Source organism: Pristis pectinata, chromosome 6 (genome assembly GCF_009764475.1).
Source record: "Pristis pectinata isolate sPriPec2 chromosome 6, sPriPec2.1.pri, whole genome shotgun sequence".
NCBI lineage: Eukaryota > Metazoa > Chordata > Chondrichthyes > Rhinopristiformes > Pristidae > Pristis > Pristis pectinata.
The window spans coordinates 28,000,653-28,015,453 of NC_067410.1; the positions used below are offsets into that span (position 1 = coordinate 28,000,653).

General features: G+C 39.9%; 1 protein-coding gene across 3 annotated transcripts in view; it reads right to left on the reverse strand.

Annotated features, from left to right (window-relative positions):
- The window catches only part of fhit (fragile histidine triad diadenosine triphosphatase), an 801,834-nt gene that overhangs the window by 756,495 nt on the left and 30,538 nt on the right, over positions 1-14,801 (reverse strand). The window lies entirely within an intron of this gene.

A 14,801-nucleotide genomic window follows, 5' to 3' on the forward strand; every position in this document is an offset into this window, starting at 1 on the left:
CAAGACTCATTAGGAAAACTTAGGTAGAATCTAAGTCAATCATTGCAAGTTACATTATTGTTGCTTATAAGGGTGAGATTTACCATACATCATTCAAGGAAAAAAGGGTAAACAGAAACAGCTCAAGCTGTTTAAGTCATTGCAACATAAAACTTATTAGAAATACACCTTTATTACAAACATTATTTGGTTAGAAATAAAAATTCAGCTCCAGTAAATTATTGCCCACTTTCCTTTCTCTTTATTACTTCAAAACCACGTATTCCTTTATAACTGAATAGTGCTTCAATTGGCTACACCCTAGATATGTAGTGTTAATGCAATTACATCTGAAAGTACCACAGTGGTAATTTTTCAATTTTCTAATCAACCCAAAGAAACAAAGTTCAAGTTGCCTATTTTAAAGTTTCAAAACAATGATCTATATACTCTTATGAGTTGGAAAATGAAATGCAATAGGTAAGAAATGGGTACCCCCAAATGGGTACTCTATCAATAAGCCATTTGTATTTGAAGGATTAAATATCATTTAGTAGCTTCTTACACAAATGCTTCCATAGGCTTGTTCTACATTCTTTAAAAAGGTAGATTTATATATAAGCAAAGAATATATAATTTTCATCAACAATATCCAAACAAAATTTTCATTTATCATCTCCTGAATGTAACAACTTGCAATGTTTGAAATTCTATTCTATAAAGCGAATTACCTTAATTCTGGAATGGGATAATTCAACAAATCCAGCAATAACACCTCATAAATTATTACATGTGAACTGCTGAATGAGGTGGCACCCTAAAGAGATGGGTTTACTAGATTGTGAAAGTCCTTCTCTTGGACAGGATTTATAAAATACGCCCTACTCTGCTTGAAATATGCATTATTACTTGGGGAGCCAAAAACTCTTCTGAATATGCAGCCCCAAAAAAAGTTGCAGGTAAGTCTCTGGGAGAATTACTATTTCAACCAAAATCTGAACTGAATTGATTTTGAATGATTTGTTAGTCTTTCCAATAGTTGTGTGCAGAGTATGCAGAGTAAATCAAAGAGGAAAACAAAACACAACAGAATTTTGAAAATGTTAGCAAAGAGATGGGCAGTCCAATGTAATGAGGTACTTGAATCTTGGGACAATTCACCCTACATAATTTGAGGACTGACTTTTGGGAAGATGTTTTTAAAGGAAAACTTCCCCTAATCTGCTTCATATTATCACTAAGTCATTCTGAAAAAGCCTTTAATGAGAGGGAAAAATCACTCAGTCAAGGGGGATGCAAAACATCCTAAGGCATTATCTGAAGAGAGGTTCTTTCCTGGTAATTTGGTCATATATTTCATCTATAACTTCTTTTAAAAAAATACACTGAAACTACTCAACACATAAGGCAGCATCTGTGGAGACAGAAACAGTAATGTTGATGACCTTTCATCACAATTGTTTGCAAATCTGCTCTTCGTGGGACTGTAATGAGAACAAATTGACAGTAAAATGGTAACCAGTCAGAATATTTTATTCAGGTGATTCTTCAATGCCAAAATTAATTTCCCAGCCAAACTATGGAAGCAATTAAGAGTCAACCATATTGGCCAGATCAGTCAAACATCAGATGGATTTGTACAACAATCTGGTTGTTTCACTCCCACAATTATTAACACCAGTTACTTTTTAATTCCAGATTTATTTATTTACTGGAATTTAAATTCAGCAACTGCCATGATGGGATTCAAACTTGTACTACTGGAAGAATAGTGCTGGCTTGGAGTGCAAATCCAACATCTTAATCTCCATTCCACCACACCCATACTTCTGTTTAGCTCATGTCTCAAAGCTGTGGGTGAAACATTGTGATAATAAAGCACATTTCACCTCTTCCTCAGTACCTCTTCGAGACATCATACCACCAGCTGCTTAACAATGGTCAGTGGTTATGATTCACAAACATTTTTCTCTGAATGTCTTTCAGTAAGGTGGGATATCAACACAAAAGCAAATCATTTATTTCCTTTCTTCAAATACTGGTAAATTATTTGGATTTAAGGGCAAAGTGATGAGGAGGTGTACAGAAATGAGAGAGATTGGCTGGTTGAGTGGTGTCACAACAACAACCTCTCACTCAGCATCAGCAAGACCAAGGGGAAGTCGGGAGAACACACACCAGTCCTCATTGAGGGGTCAAGGTTGGAAAGGGTGAGCAGCTTCAAGTTCCTGGGCGTCAACATCTCAGAGGACCTGTCTTGGGCTCAACGCATTGATGCAATCACGAATAAGGAATGCCAGCAGCTCTACTTCGTTGGGAGTTTAAGGAGATTCGGTGTGTCACCAAAGACTCTTACAAATTTCTGTAGATGTACAGTGGAGAGCATTCTGACTGGTTTCATCACAGCCTCGTATGGAGCCTCCATTGCACAGATAGCAGAGGGTTATAGACACAGCCAGCTTCATCATGAGCACAACCCTCCCCACCATCGAGGACATCTTCAAGAGGCGGTGTCTCAAGAAGGCGTCATCCATCTCTAAGGGCCCTCACCATCCACGACATGCCCTCTTCTTGTTACTACCATCAGGGAAGAGGTACAGGAGCATGAAGACCCACATTCAACGATTCAGGAACAGCTTCTTCCCCTCTGCCATCAGATCTTTGAACAGTCCATTAACCCATGGACACTACCTTGTTTTTCATTTCTTTTTTCACTATTTATTTATTTATGCAACTTGTGGTAATTTCATGTCTTTCCACTGTACTGCTGCCACAAAACAACAAATTTCACGTCATGTATATCAGTGATAATAAATTTGATTCTGAAAGTGCTTAGAGCATCATAATCAAAGAGTTATAGAGCCCTTCACATCCATGCTACCTGTTGTACCTGTTTTGACTAATCCTGTTTACCAGCAGTAGACATGTAGCCTTCTATGCCCTGGCAATTCAATGTCGTGAGAGTAACTGCCTCCACCATCTCTTCAGGCAGTGCATTCCACACTGTGAGTGAAAAAAATTACCCCTCATATCCTCTCTAAATCTCCTACCTCTCACCCTATACCTATACCTTCTTGTCTTAGACAACCCAACCAAGGGAAAAAGATTTTTACTATCAATTTACTATCAACCTTATCCAATCCTCTTATAAATTTATGTACCTCTATCCAATCAGCCCTCAACCTCCTCTGCTCCAAGAAAAACAAATCCAGTCTATCCAGTCTCTCCTTATAACTGAAATGCTCCAATGCAGACAACATCCTGGTGAATCTCCTGTGAATCATCTCCAGCATATTCACATCCTTCCCATAATGTGGTGACCAGAACTCCACACAATGCTCCAAGTGTGGCCCAACCAATGTTATATGAAGTTGTAACTGTGGGAATGACTGAATGCCGATACTTGTGGCATTCAGTCACTCCCAGTCCAAAACCTATCAAGACTTATCCTTTAGTTCTCTCCACCCTTCTCACTTTCTCACCAATTTTAAATATTTTGAACTTCTTCCAGTTCTGATGAAAGGTCATCAACTCAAATTTTAACTCTTTTCCTCTCTCTTGATGCTGTTTGAATTCTGAGTATTTCCAGCATTTTCTGCTTTGTATTTCATATTTCTAGCATTGGCAATATGTTGTTTTTAGTTGAGATATGTTAGAATTGACAGTTTGGAAGTGCACTTGTTGCAACTTTGTGAACTAAATACATACTGTATATTTAGAAGTGATAAAATATTTTCAGATAAAGTAAATGTCCCAAATTATCAAAGACCATAAGACAAAGGAGCAGAATTAGGGTCTTTGGCCCATTGTGTCTGCTCCACCATTCGATCATGGCTTATTTATTTTTCCCTCTCAACCCCTTCTCCTGCCTTCTCCCCATAACCTTGGATGCCCTTACTAATCGAGAACCTATCAATCTCCACTTTAAATATACCCAATGACTTGGCCTCCACAGCTGTCTGTCACAATGAATTCCACAGATTCCCCACCTTCTAGCGAAAGAAATTCCTCCACATCTCTGTTCTAAGGAGATGTCCTTCTATTCATTGGCCGTGCTCTCTGGTCCAAGGCTCTCCCCCTACTGGAAACATCCTCTCCACGTCCACTCTATCCAGGCTTTTCAATATTTGGTAGGTTTCAATGAGATTCCCCCCCCCCCTCATCCTTCTAAACCCCCCCATGAGTACAGCCCAGTGCCATCAAATGCTCCTCATATGTTAACCCTTTCATTCCTGGGATCATTCTCGTAAACCTCCTCTGGACCCTCTCTAATGCCACCACATCCTTCCTTAGATATGGGGCCCAAAACTGCTCACAATACTCCAAATGTGGTCTGACCAATGCCTTATAAAGCCTCAGTATTACATCCTTGTTTTTATATTCTAGTCCTCTCAAAATTAATGCTAACATTGCATTTGCCTTCCTTACTACTGACTCAAACTGCAAGTTAACCTTTAGGGAATCCTGAACTTGGACTCCCAAGTCCCTTTACACCTCCGATTTCTGAACTTGCTCCTCATTTAGTAAATAGTCTATGCCTTTACTCCTTCTGCCAAAGTGCATGACCGTACACTTCCCAACGCTATATTCCATCTGCCACTTCTTTGCCCATTCTGCCAACCTGTACAAGTCCTTCTGCAGACTCCCTGCTTCCCCAACACTACCTTCCCATCCACCTATCTTTGTACCATCCACAAACTTGGCCACAAAGCCATCAATTCTTCATTCAGATCATTAACATATAATCTGAAAAGTAGCGGACCCAATACCGACCCCTGCAGAATACTACTAGTCACTGGCAGCCAACCAGAAAAGGCCCCCTTTATTCTCACTCTTTGCCTTCTGCAAGTTAGCCAATCTTCTATCCATGCTAGTACCTTTCCTGTAATAGCATGGGCTCCTATCTTGTTTAGCAGCCTCATGTATGGCACCTTGTCAAAGGCCTTCTGAAAATCCAAGTAAACAACATCCATTGACTCTCCTTTGTCTATCCTGCTTGTTATTTCCTCAAAGAATTCCAACAGATTAGTCAGGCAAGATCTCCCCTTAAGGAAATTATGCTGACTTTGGCCAATTTTATCATGTGCTTCCAAGCACCCCGAAACCTCATCCTTAATAATGGACCCTAACATCTTACCAACCAGTGAAGTCAGGCTAACTGGCCTATAATTTCTTGTCTTTTGCCTCCTTTCCTTCTTAAAGAGTGGAGTGACATTTACAATTTTCCATTCCTCTGGAACCACTCCTGAATCTAGTGATTCTTGGCTAAAGAACCAAAATGTTACAATAATAATCATAACACTAAATCTTGTGTTAATAACAAGCAAAAAACATTTTCTTTGTGAGAAAATGAGTCAGTAAGATCATACTTCCAGAACATCTGAGGGCTAGATGGTTATAGGTCCATAACAGGGAATCAACTTAATGGCTTCCAGTTTGCTTGAGGGGTTTCAGTGACTAGTAAATTAAACAAGTCTGAATACAACACATAAAAAGTTTTATTCTTCATTGAAAAAACTACAAGAAACTAGTCTTCTCTGATAACATTAAGTTAGGTAAGACAAGAAATCACCAATTTACCCTCTTTTTCATAAGGTAAAAGAATTAAATTGTCATGAGAATTTTAGTGAAAATTTAATTTTTCACCCTTAAAAATGAGACATTTGAAATTCATCATGTTTAATTCTTAGTTTTGCCAAATACTTCTGTCACTTAAAACAAACCAGAACCAGTAAAATGGAAAGATTCACCCAATGTATACTCACTTGGCCTGAACTGTGTTAATTCATTTCCATTGAGAAGTGACACACAGTATATGACTCAATAGTTGGTCCTTTGCCTCAAGGTCAAATGACTGTTGTTTCAACTTCCAACCCAGAATCTTGACCACAAAAATATAGGCTGGCATTCCAGTGTGACATTCTCAGTGGTGCTCTTTCAGGAAGACAATTAATGAAGATCTGTCACTATTTTGAAGTGATATAGGATTGGAATCCCAGTGTCCTGACAACATTTATCCATCAATCAACCATCATTAAAACTGGTAATTATTAAGACTACAATTGCTGGGTTTGACTTGCATTGCACACTGGCTGGCATGGCTCCTATATAACAACAGTAACTAGACTTTAAAAGTATTTTACTTGTTGTAAAAGGCAGTTGATACCCACTGGGCTGAGGGACAGGACTTCACTGGCTCTCAAAGCTGTTCTATCAGCATAACTGGCCACTCATGCTGGGAAAACTCCTGTGCAGCCAAGACCTCCAATAAACCGAAAGTTGGCCTCTCACCAGAAGACTGTGTCCAAAACCATGCCCCAATTATACTATTTTTGTAAATAATATTTGGTGGCACCAGCTCTCTTATAAAAATAATGTTTGCATGGATTCCAAAATTCCAATCCCAAATTTATGTAATGGATGCAAACTGCTCAAATTGTTCAAATGATCTGAAACACCAGATTTTGGCGCACTAGATAATATCAACATCAACATGTGTCAGCACTGGTGGCTTACAAAAGGAACAGTGACCAGGGCCATTTTTTTTTTGCTCAAATGTTTCTCATTCCCTTTTTAAACTTACTTTTTTAAAGTCTGTACATCTGAATATCTTCAATTTCTGAAGAAGAGTTTAATATCTGAAATATTATGTTAGGTTCTCTTTTCAGGTGCAGTTAAACCTAGTAATCCCAGTATTTTCTGTTCTTGTTTCAGATTATCAGCATTTGCACCACTTTGCATTTAATCATAGCACTGTCCTGAATTTTCTCTTGAGTTGTAAATCACTTTGATCACAAAGTTTTTAAAGAATTATCTATTTCAAAGTGGAAACTTCCATTGAGAAAATTAGGATGCATTTGTACTACTTAAGATATAACATGTGGAAGGGTAAGCTTGTTAAAGATAGAAGAGATGAAAGCAAGCAGCTAGACATTGGATAATATATTATGAACATCATTGATGCTGCCATATCCCCATTTAGGAAGAGAGACTATATTTGCACTTCGAAAATATAATTTATGACATGTACTTCTCTGATTATTAATTTAACAATGTCAGTTATGTTGTCTACTTCAGTTCATGACTTGATATTTATTAATAAAAATTTGAAATTAAAAAAAAATTATTTTGATAAATTCATACATAAACTGCACATTTAGTAAATTTAACTAGCTCCATAATGCTAGATGTTTAGCTCTAATTTAACTGTTGAAAGATAAAGAAGAGTGATTAAACAGATTTTTTTAAAGAGTAATTTATCAAATTAAGCCTGAATAGAATCAAAATCAGGTTTATTATCACTGACATATGACGTGAAATTTCTTGTTTTGCAACAGCAGTACAGTGGAAAGACATAAAAATTACAAAATAAATAAATAGCGCAAAAAAAGGAATAACGAGGTAGTGTTCATGGGTTCATGGATCGTTCAGAGATCTGATGGTGAAGGGGAAGAAGCTGTTCCTAAATCGTTCAGGCTCTTGTACCTCCTACCCAATGGTAGTAATGAAAAGAGGGCACGTCCCGGATGGTGAGGGTCTTTAGTGATGGATGCCACCTTCTGGAAGGCACCGCCTCTTGAAGATGTCCTCGATAGTGGGGTGGGTTGTGTCTGTGATGGAGCTGGCTGAGTCTACAACCCTCTGCAGCCTCTTGCGATCCTGTGCATTGGAGCCTCTATACCAGTCTGTTATGCAACCAACCAGAATGCTGTCCACCATACATCTATAGAAATTTGTAAGATTCTTTGGTGACATACCAAATCTCCTCAAACTCCTAATGAAGTAGAGCTGCTGACATGCCTTCTTCGTGATTGTATTAATGTGCTGGGCCCAGGTTACAACCTCTGAGACGTTGACGCCCAGGAACTTGAAGCTACTCACCCTTTCAACCACTGACCCCTCAATGAGGATGGGTGCGTATTCTCCCGACTTCCCATTCCTGAAGTCCACAATCAATTTCTTGGTCTTGCTGATGTTGAGTGCAAGGTTGTTGTTGTGACACCACTCAACCAGCTGATCTATCTCACTCCTGTACGCCTCCTTGTCGCCAGCTGTGATTTTACCAACAACTGTGGTATCATCTGCAAATTTATAGCTGGCATTTGAGCTGTGCTTAGCCACAGAGTCATGGTTGTAAAGACCTCCACTAGATGCTAATTATATCAGCAGTGCACACCTTCTGGAGTCAGAATATTTAGCACAGAAAGATGACCTATAGCTCACCACATACATGATGCTCTTTTTGCCAATCTACACTACTCCCATTTGCCTGTGTTAATTTACTTTCATAAGATTCTAAACTACCATGTTCAAAATATGCTACATATTGAGTTAATCTAATTTTAAAATCATATTTTTTTAAAGTCCATTATTCTCTTCAGAATTCTCAGCCTCTCCTTCTGGAAAAATACTCACTGCACTAATCACACTGCCACATGCTGCAGGTCACATGTCCAGCTCTCAAACTTAGCGACAATGCCAGATTTAAGACCCACCTCCCACCACACCCCTGCCTGCCCAGACTTGTTTTCCCAACTTGATACGCAATGCTGACACACAAATTTTCTTTATTACCAGAAATGTAAATAAAAATAAAAAACATTATTTACTGTGACGTTCATTATTGCCCATCTTATGAAAACACCAAAATGTCTTGTAACCTATATCATGAATCTTAATGCTTGGTATAGCACTTTTACCTTTCAATCCATTTACTAATTTTGATCATATTTTTATATCTTAAATGCAATCAAATACTTCTCAATGAGATTTGAACTCTTTTGTTTTCTCAAAGTTTTAAATAGCAGCTTCTATTTTGTTCATAAAATCTTTCATGGGCAATTGACAGTCCTATTTTGTGTCCATAACACGCCAAATGTATATTTATGTACACCACCACTAGAAATCATGATTTAAAAGCCCCCAAAGGGTATTACTCAACTATTAACCCTACTAACAAAAATAAGGACAACTCAGTGGCAACACTGAGCCAATAAAACTTCTTTTTCAGCCAATAAAACCACATTTGATTTCCTCAGCACTGGTGTTGGGCGGCAAGGCAAATTTTGACACAGCAAATCAGCTGCACAATTCCAAATCCATATTCGAATTGAAAGTATAACTTTTTAAATTGAAGAAACAAGTGTACATTTCTGGTTTCAAGAAGAAATATATACTTGCTGATATGTATGCTGATATGCTGCTGACTGAAGTGATGGCAAAGTGGATACCAATCTTTGTCCCAGATCTGTCCATCCAACCAACAGCACAATTGTTGGTAATATTCCCCTCTCACACATGGGCATGTAGTGTTTCAAGAAGATCTTTCACATCTATCACCACCTTATAAATAAATAAATAACAGGCTCTTCACAGTGTAGCTGCTATTGCACCCCGCACCTAATCTCCTAGAGCTCTGTTCATTCCTGGGGTTTCACCTAATCAAATACCTCCCGACTCTGAGCAGCCATCGTTATCTACATCAATCTGGTTGACTTTCCACAACCCTCCCTGAATATTTACCCAAATAACTCTCAACCCACCTGTCCCTCCACAAACCACTCTACAATCCCCTTCCTGCCCTTACCCTCCACTTCTTGTCTCTCCTTTAATGGTATTCAGTGACTAGGATAACACTTATGCTGTGTGGACACAATGCAAAACATTTCATTGTTAGGGCAAGCACCATATTGGATTTCCTGAGGACACATACAATCATAAGAATTTGCATAAACTAACTGAATGGCACAAGATCCTCCCTGTCTGGTTTTCCTCTAACTTGCTACATCAAGTGAAATAGTAAAGCAGGCTATTCCTGAGTTTGAAATCTCCAGACCATTACATTGATCCACTGATTCATTATACTTCTCCCCAGTAGTTTAAAAAAAACATCTGCTCACGTGGTGCACTGTTTGCTGCCGTACACGAACCTGGCATGAACCCCTGCCTTCCCTATTGCTATATGCTGCTATGCTAGAAATCTGGCACAGATCCCTATACTCCACTGGCACACTTCCAGCAATGAATCACCCACAACTTGGTGTGGAGAGACTAGCTATAACAACTAACACTGGCCATGCCGTCCAGCAGTGCAGCTGCTCAGTGCTGAGAAGTGGGTTTCAGGCCACATCCTGCTCAGGAGAGTGACTGCTGCAGACTGGCAGTACTTGGTTCATCTGTTGACAGACTGCCTGGATCATAGAGTCTCATTCATCCGGTATAACTATGGGAACTTGCAGAGGCCAGAGCAATGACTGTCATTTTGTGGAATACCTTTAACAGTTTTTGTTTCAGTCCTACTCAGAGCCCCTTCCTCAACTTCATTTCTGATACATCAATGACAACATTAGTTTTGTTTCTTGCTCTCATGCAGAACTCCAAATTTTAATTACTTTTGCTGCTGATTCCCACCCACCTCTCATTTTCATATGGTCTCTCTCTGGTTCTTTCCTTCCATTTCTGCATTTCTCCATCTCTATGTCAGGGGCAAGGCTAGTGACAAACAACCCTACAGACTCCCACAGCTGCTTTGGCTTCCCCTCCATCATAGTTAAAAGAGCCCCGGCTGCATCTCAACTATTTCCCGCACTTCTGCTTTCACCTCCTCTCCTCCTGGATAAAACGAGAACAGGGTTCTACAGATTCTTGCCTTCTGCTCCACCAGCCTCATTTCAAAAGTTCATCCTTTGCAATTTCTGTCACCTCCAAAATATTCCACTGTCACATTTGCAGCATTTCAAAGGGACCGTTCCCTGCATGACTCCCTATATCCACCAATTGCTCCGTTTCTTACAGTCCTTTCCCACGCAACCGTAGGCAATGCAACACCTGTCCTTTCACCTTTTCCTTTCCTACTATCCAAGGCCAAACAGTCCTTTGATGTAGCAATTCTCTTGAACCTCTTCCAGACTATCATACCTCATTTTGTGTTCACAGCGTGGTTTCCTCTACACTGGTGAAACCAAACACAAATTGGGTGACCATTTTGTGGAACACATGTGCTCAGCAAACTCTGGGCATCTTGTTGCCTGCCACTTTAATTCTCCATCCTGCTCTCTTTCTGAGCTATCTTTATGGAGCCTCCTGCACAGTTAAAATGCCAAATGTAAGCTTAAGGAATACCACCTTATTTTGCATCTGGGCAAGTTGCCTTCCAAACTTCCAAACACATATTAAAATTCAAGTAAATCACTTCATCTGTCTGTATCAGAATGCACCAGGTCATCCATTTGTGATATTGGCTCAGTTTTTCTTTCCCCATTAACACAGGCAGTCCTATAGCCCTCCATTTTGCAACTCTTGCATTCCTTTATTTCTGTTCTCATTCTCTGACTGCCCTTATTTCAGAGCTCCCACCAAATGCCCCATTAACCCAACAGCTAAATGACCTCATTTAAAGCTAATCCCCAGGAAAACTCAGGTCTCAACCTATCAAAGATATTTCCTTTGTCCGATCCGTCCCTGCCCCACCCTCCCTGCAATTTAATGCCTACTTTTTTTCTTTCCTTCCCAATTCTGATGAAGAGTCTTTGACCTGAAATGTTAACTTTTTTGCTCTTTCCACAGATGTGCCTGTCAAGTGTTTGCAGCATTTTCTGCTTATATCTCAGATTTCCAGCATCTGCAGCATTTTGAATTTAATTTTGTTCCTTATCACCACCTGTTGGGTATGATGGAATCAACTGTCTCCCCCTCCTTTTGTTGCACTGCACATCCAGAGGAGCCTCTGGGTTGTGTCACGAACCAGCAACAAAAGAAACACACTGAGTCACAATTCAGTGTTAAAAACTATTTTATTAATCACTACTTATAATAATACGAAAAATAGAAGTAAAAATGTTAGTATGTTAGAATTCAAAAATGTTAAACCTTGAACATTAACCCCAAAAACTAAACTCTTCGTGTGTGTGTGGCAAAGTCCCAAACTCCAAGTCCAGGAATGGTTCTTAAAGTTCAGTTCCGCAAGCCATAAGGTGAAACATGAGCAAAGGCTTCTTCAACAACCACCGTTGTCTGAAGATAAAACGTAGATGTAGAGAACATAGAGAGAGTAATTATGAAATCCAAATGTTCCACGATGGAACCGAAACGACACCTCAGTGTTTACTCGGTAGTGACTTCCTCACCCCGAAAAGCATTCGAATCGTGGTCGTCCACACAAATACCTGTTTCCTTCTACAGGTCAGCAACAAAGTGAACTCTACTGGATTACTTCCAATTTCCAGCAATGGATGTCAATGGCAGACACAGTTATTGTTTCTCATCCATCATTAGAGAAACTAGCAGGCTAGTGTCTCTCTCCCTTTTCTCTCTCTCTCCCTTTGACTTCGACTGACCTCTTCAACAACGTCATTACGACCTTTATCTTCTATTGACGTAAGCACGCCACACACACACACACACACACACACACACACACACACACACACACACACACACACACACACACACACACACACACACACACACTCTATCTTAAAGGGACTTTCACCAAGTCCGTAGCAGTTGGGACGAGCACTGTAACAGTGAGAGAGGTTGACAACAGCTTCCAGCACATCCAACAGGAGGTGATGAGAGTGATGGTAAGGACCAGGCAGTCTGTCAATACATGGAGAGGCCACTACCACTCCCCAGCTATTGCCCAACTCACTGTGCCAGCCAGGGTGCCAGTCTGAGCTCTGCATTTCAACACGTAGCAACTGCATTTCAGCCTGCTCATAACCAGCCATCAAAACTGGTCTTTGTACTTTGAGTTCTGGGCAAGTCATTGTTGCAAGAGTGTCAGCAGAGGGCACGGATTCATGGTAGGTTCCCAATACAGCAGCACGCAGCAATGGAGAGGGCAGTGTTGCACTAGCTTACGAGTAAAGTAACCAGTAATGCATCTCTCGATACAATGCTGAAATGATTCTTTTTAACACTGATTGTATTGTTATTATTGTTCCTGTCAATATATCCCAAACACTAAGAAAGATACCACTATAAGTGGCACAGACCCAAAATCTTTTCTGCCTACCCATCTTCTTCCTGTGGAGAGGTGCTATGAGTACCGAGGTCCTTTGGAGGTACATTGTTTTTGGTTAGGGAAATTTACTGTCCAGTGTATAGTCAGCTCAAATGTAATTCTCCTTGGAAAATGACAGGGTTATGAAGGTCAAAAGAAAGCATGAGTAAACAACTATTCCTTTTCCTTTTATTTTCAATAGGTAATTTTTAATGTTGTTTTCTGGATCATACCAGGCCTTGCTGCTTTGTTCTCCTTGATTATCCATCATTCTGCACCCCCAAACCTCTAGCCCTGAACACCCATGGTAGAAGATTACACAACATCAATACCAAATGGCAGGAATTATCCTCAGTTTGACATGTGAAGTTGAGAAATAAACTATATTGTACAAGAATTTAGCAAAGCGACATTTGCAGATTAGACTGGATTTGGGGTAATCAAGGAGGCATGATCTTTGCTAACTTATCAACCACTTTCCCTCTTGGATGTTGTCCCTGCTTTAGATTCCATCCACCATCCCACACCAGGGAGGTAGGACATTTGTAGATTGGGAGGGAGCAGAGCATAATGCTTATTTTTTCTTCCCTCTCCTACAGTATGCAGTCTCCCAGTAAATGTTAGATTCTACTGAAAAGATTTAAATATTGGGAGCCATAAATTACAATAATTATTCCAGCTCTTTTTTACTCTCTCTCTCTCTTTCACACACACACGCACGCACGCACGCACGCACGCACACACACACACACACACAGTCTCAAACATAGGTTGAGAATCTGTTCCTTCCCAAGGTCTCAGTCAGTCCAAGGCCTCCCACCAGTATGCTATCTAGGTACATTGAAATATTCTGCAGGACCTTGTGTTATTGCTACTGGAAGCCTCCTGCCAGCACAAACAATGGGAGATTCCTCACTCCCATCAATACAGTGAAGAAACTACAAGCAGTCAGTTGAGAGATCGCCAGTTCGGAGAGCAGTGAGCAATTCAACCGGTCTGCAGAATTTACACTATGAAAAGAAGCTAAATGCTTGCAATTGTGGCAGAAATTGCTGGTCAGTGAGTCAGATGCTCTCACTCACTTTTGTACTCCAATGGGAATGATGACAATCAAGACTGGGAACATCAGGGTTTTGCTGAAGCCTTGAAGTGAAGACAATCCTTCCTTTTGCCAAATCACTCTTGTGGACTTCTTGAACAACCACCTTTGAGGTCAGAGATCACCAAACAGTAATTTAGTCAAACCAACTTCCATATGTCAATTGGCAACTAGCCTGCAAGTATTCAACAATCCCTTTTAATAACACAGATGAAGGAGTGGTTGTGGAGTGAGTGGATCCAGTGTTGCCCTTTCAGCTGTTAAATATTGGACCCAACATGCAAGTTGAACACATGACTTCACTTGCATCATGGAGGTCTAATTTGGCAGCAAATGCATCGCATCGGCAAAACACGCTGAATGATATTCTGCTCTGCAAGGCTTTAGTATGCTATAGAAAAACATACACAAACACCATATCATAATTAAATCCCCTTACAGAGTCTAAAATGGGAACTATACAGCTGAATTAGTCAGGGATGTTCATTTGTACTCAATCTCAAGATATGCAATTATGTTGAAAGAATCCATGGAAGCCAGGTATATGCCCAAAAGAAGAATGATAAAACCCTCAAACCTGCTCAAATATCTCACTTTGTCAGTGTAGTGTCAAAGAAATCATAAGTCAAACCACTACAATTATTTACAATTGTGTTGCAATAATGAGCAGGGAATCTCAGGACTACAGTGATAAAATAGAAGTAAATCAACAATTTCATT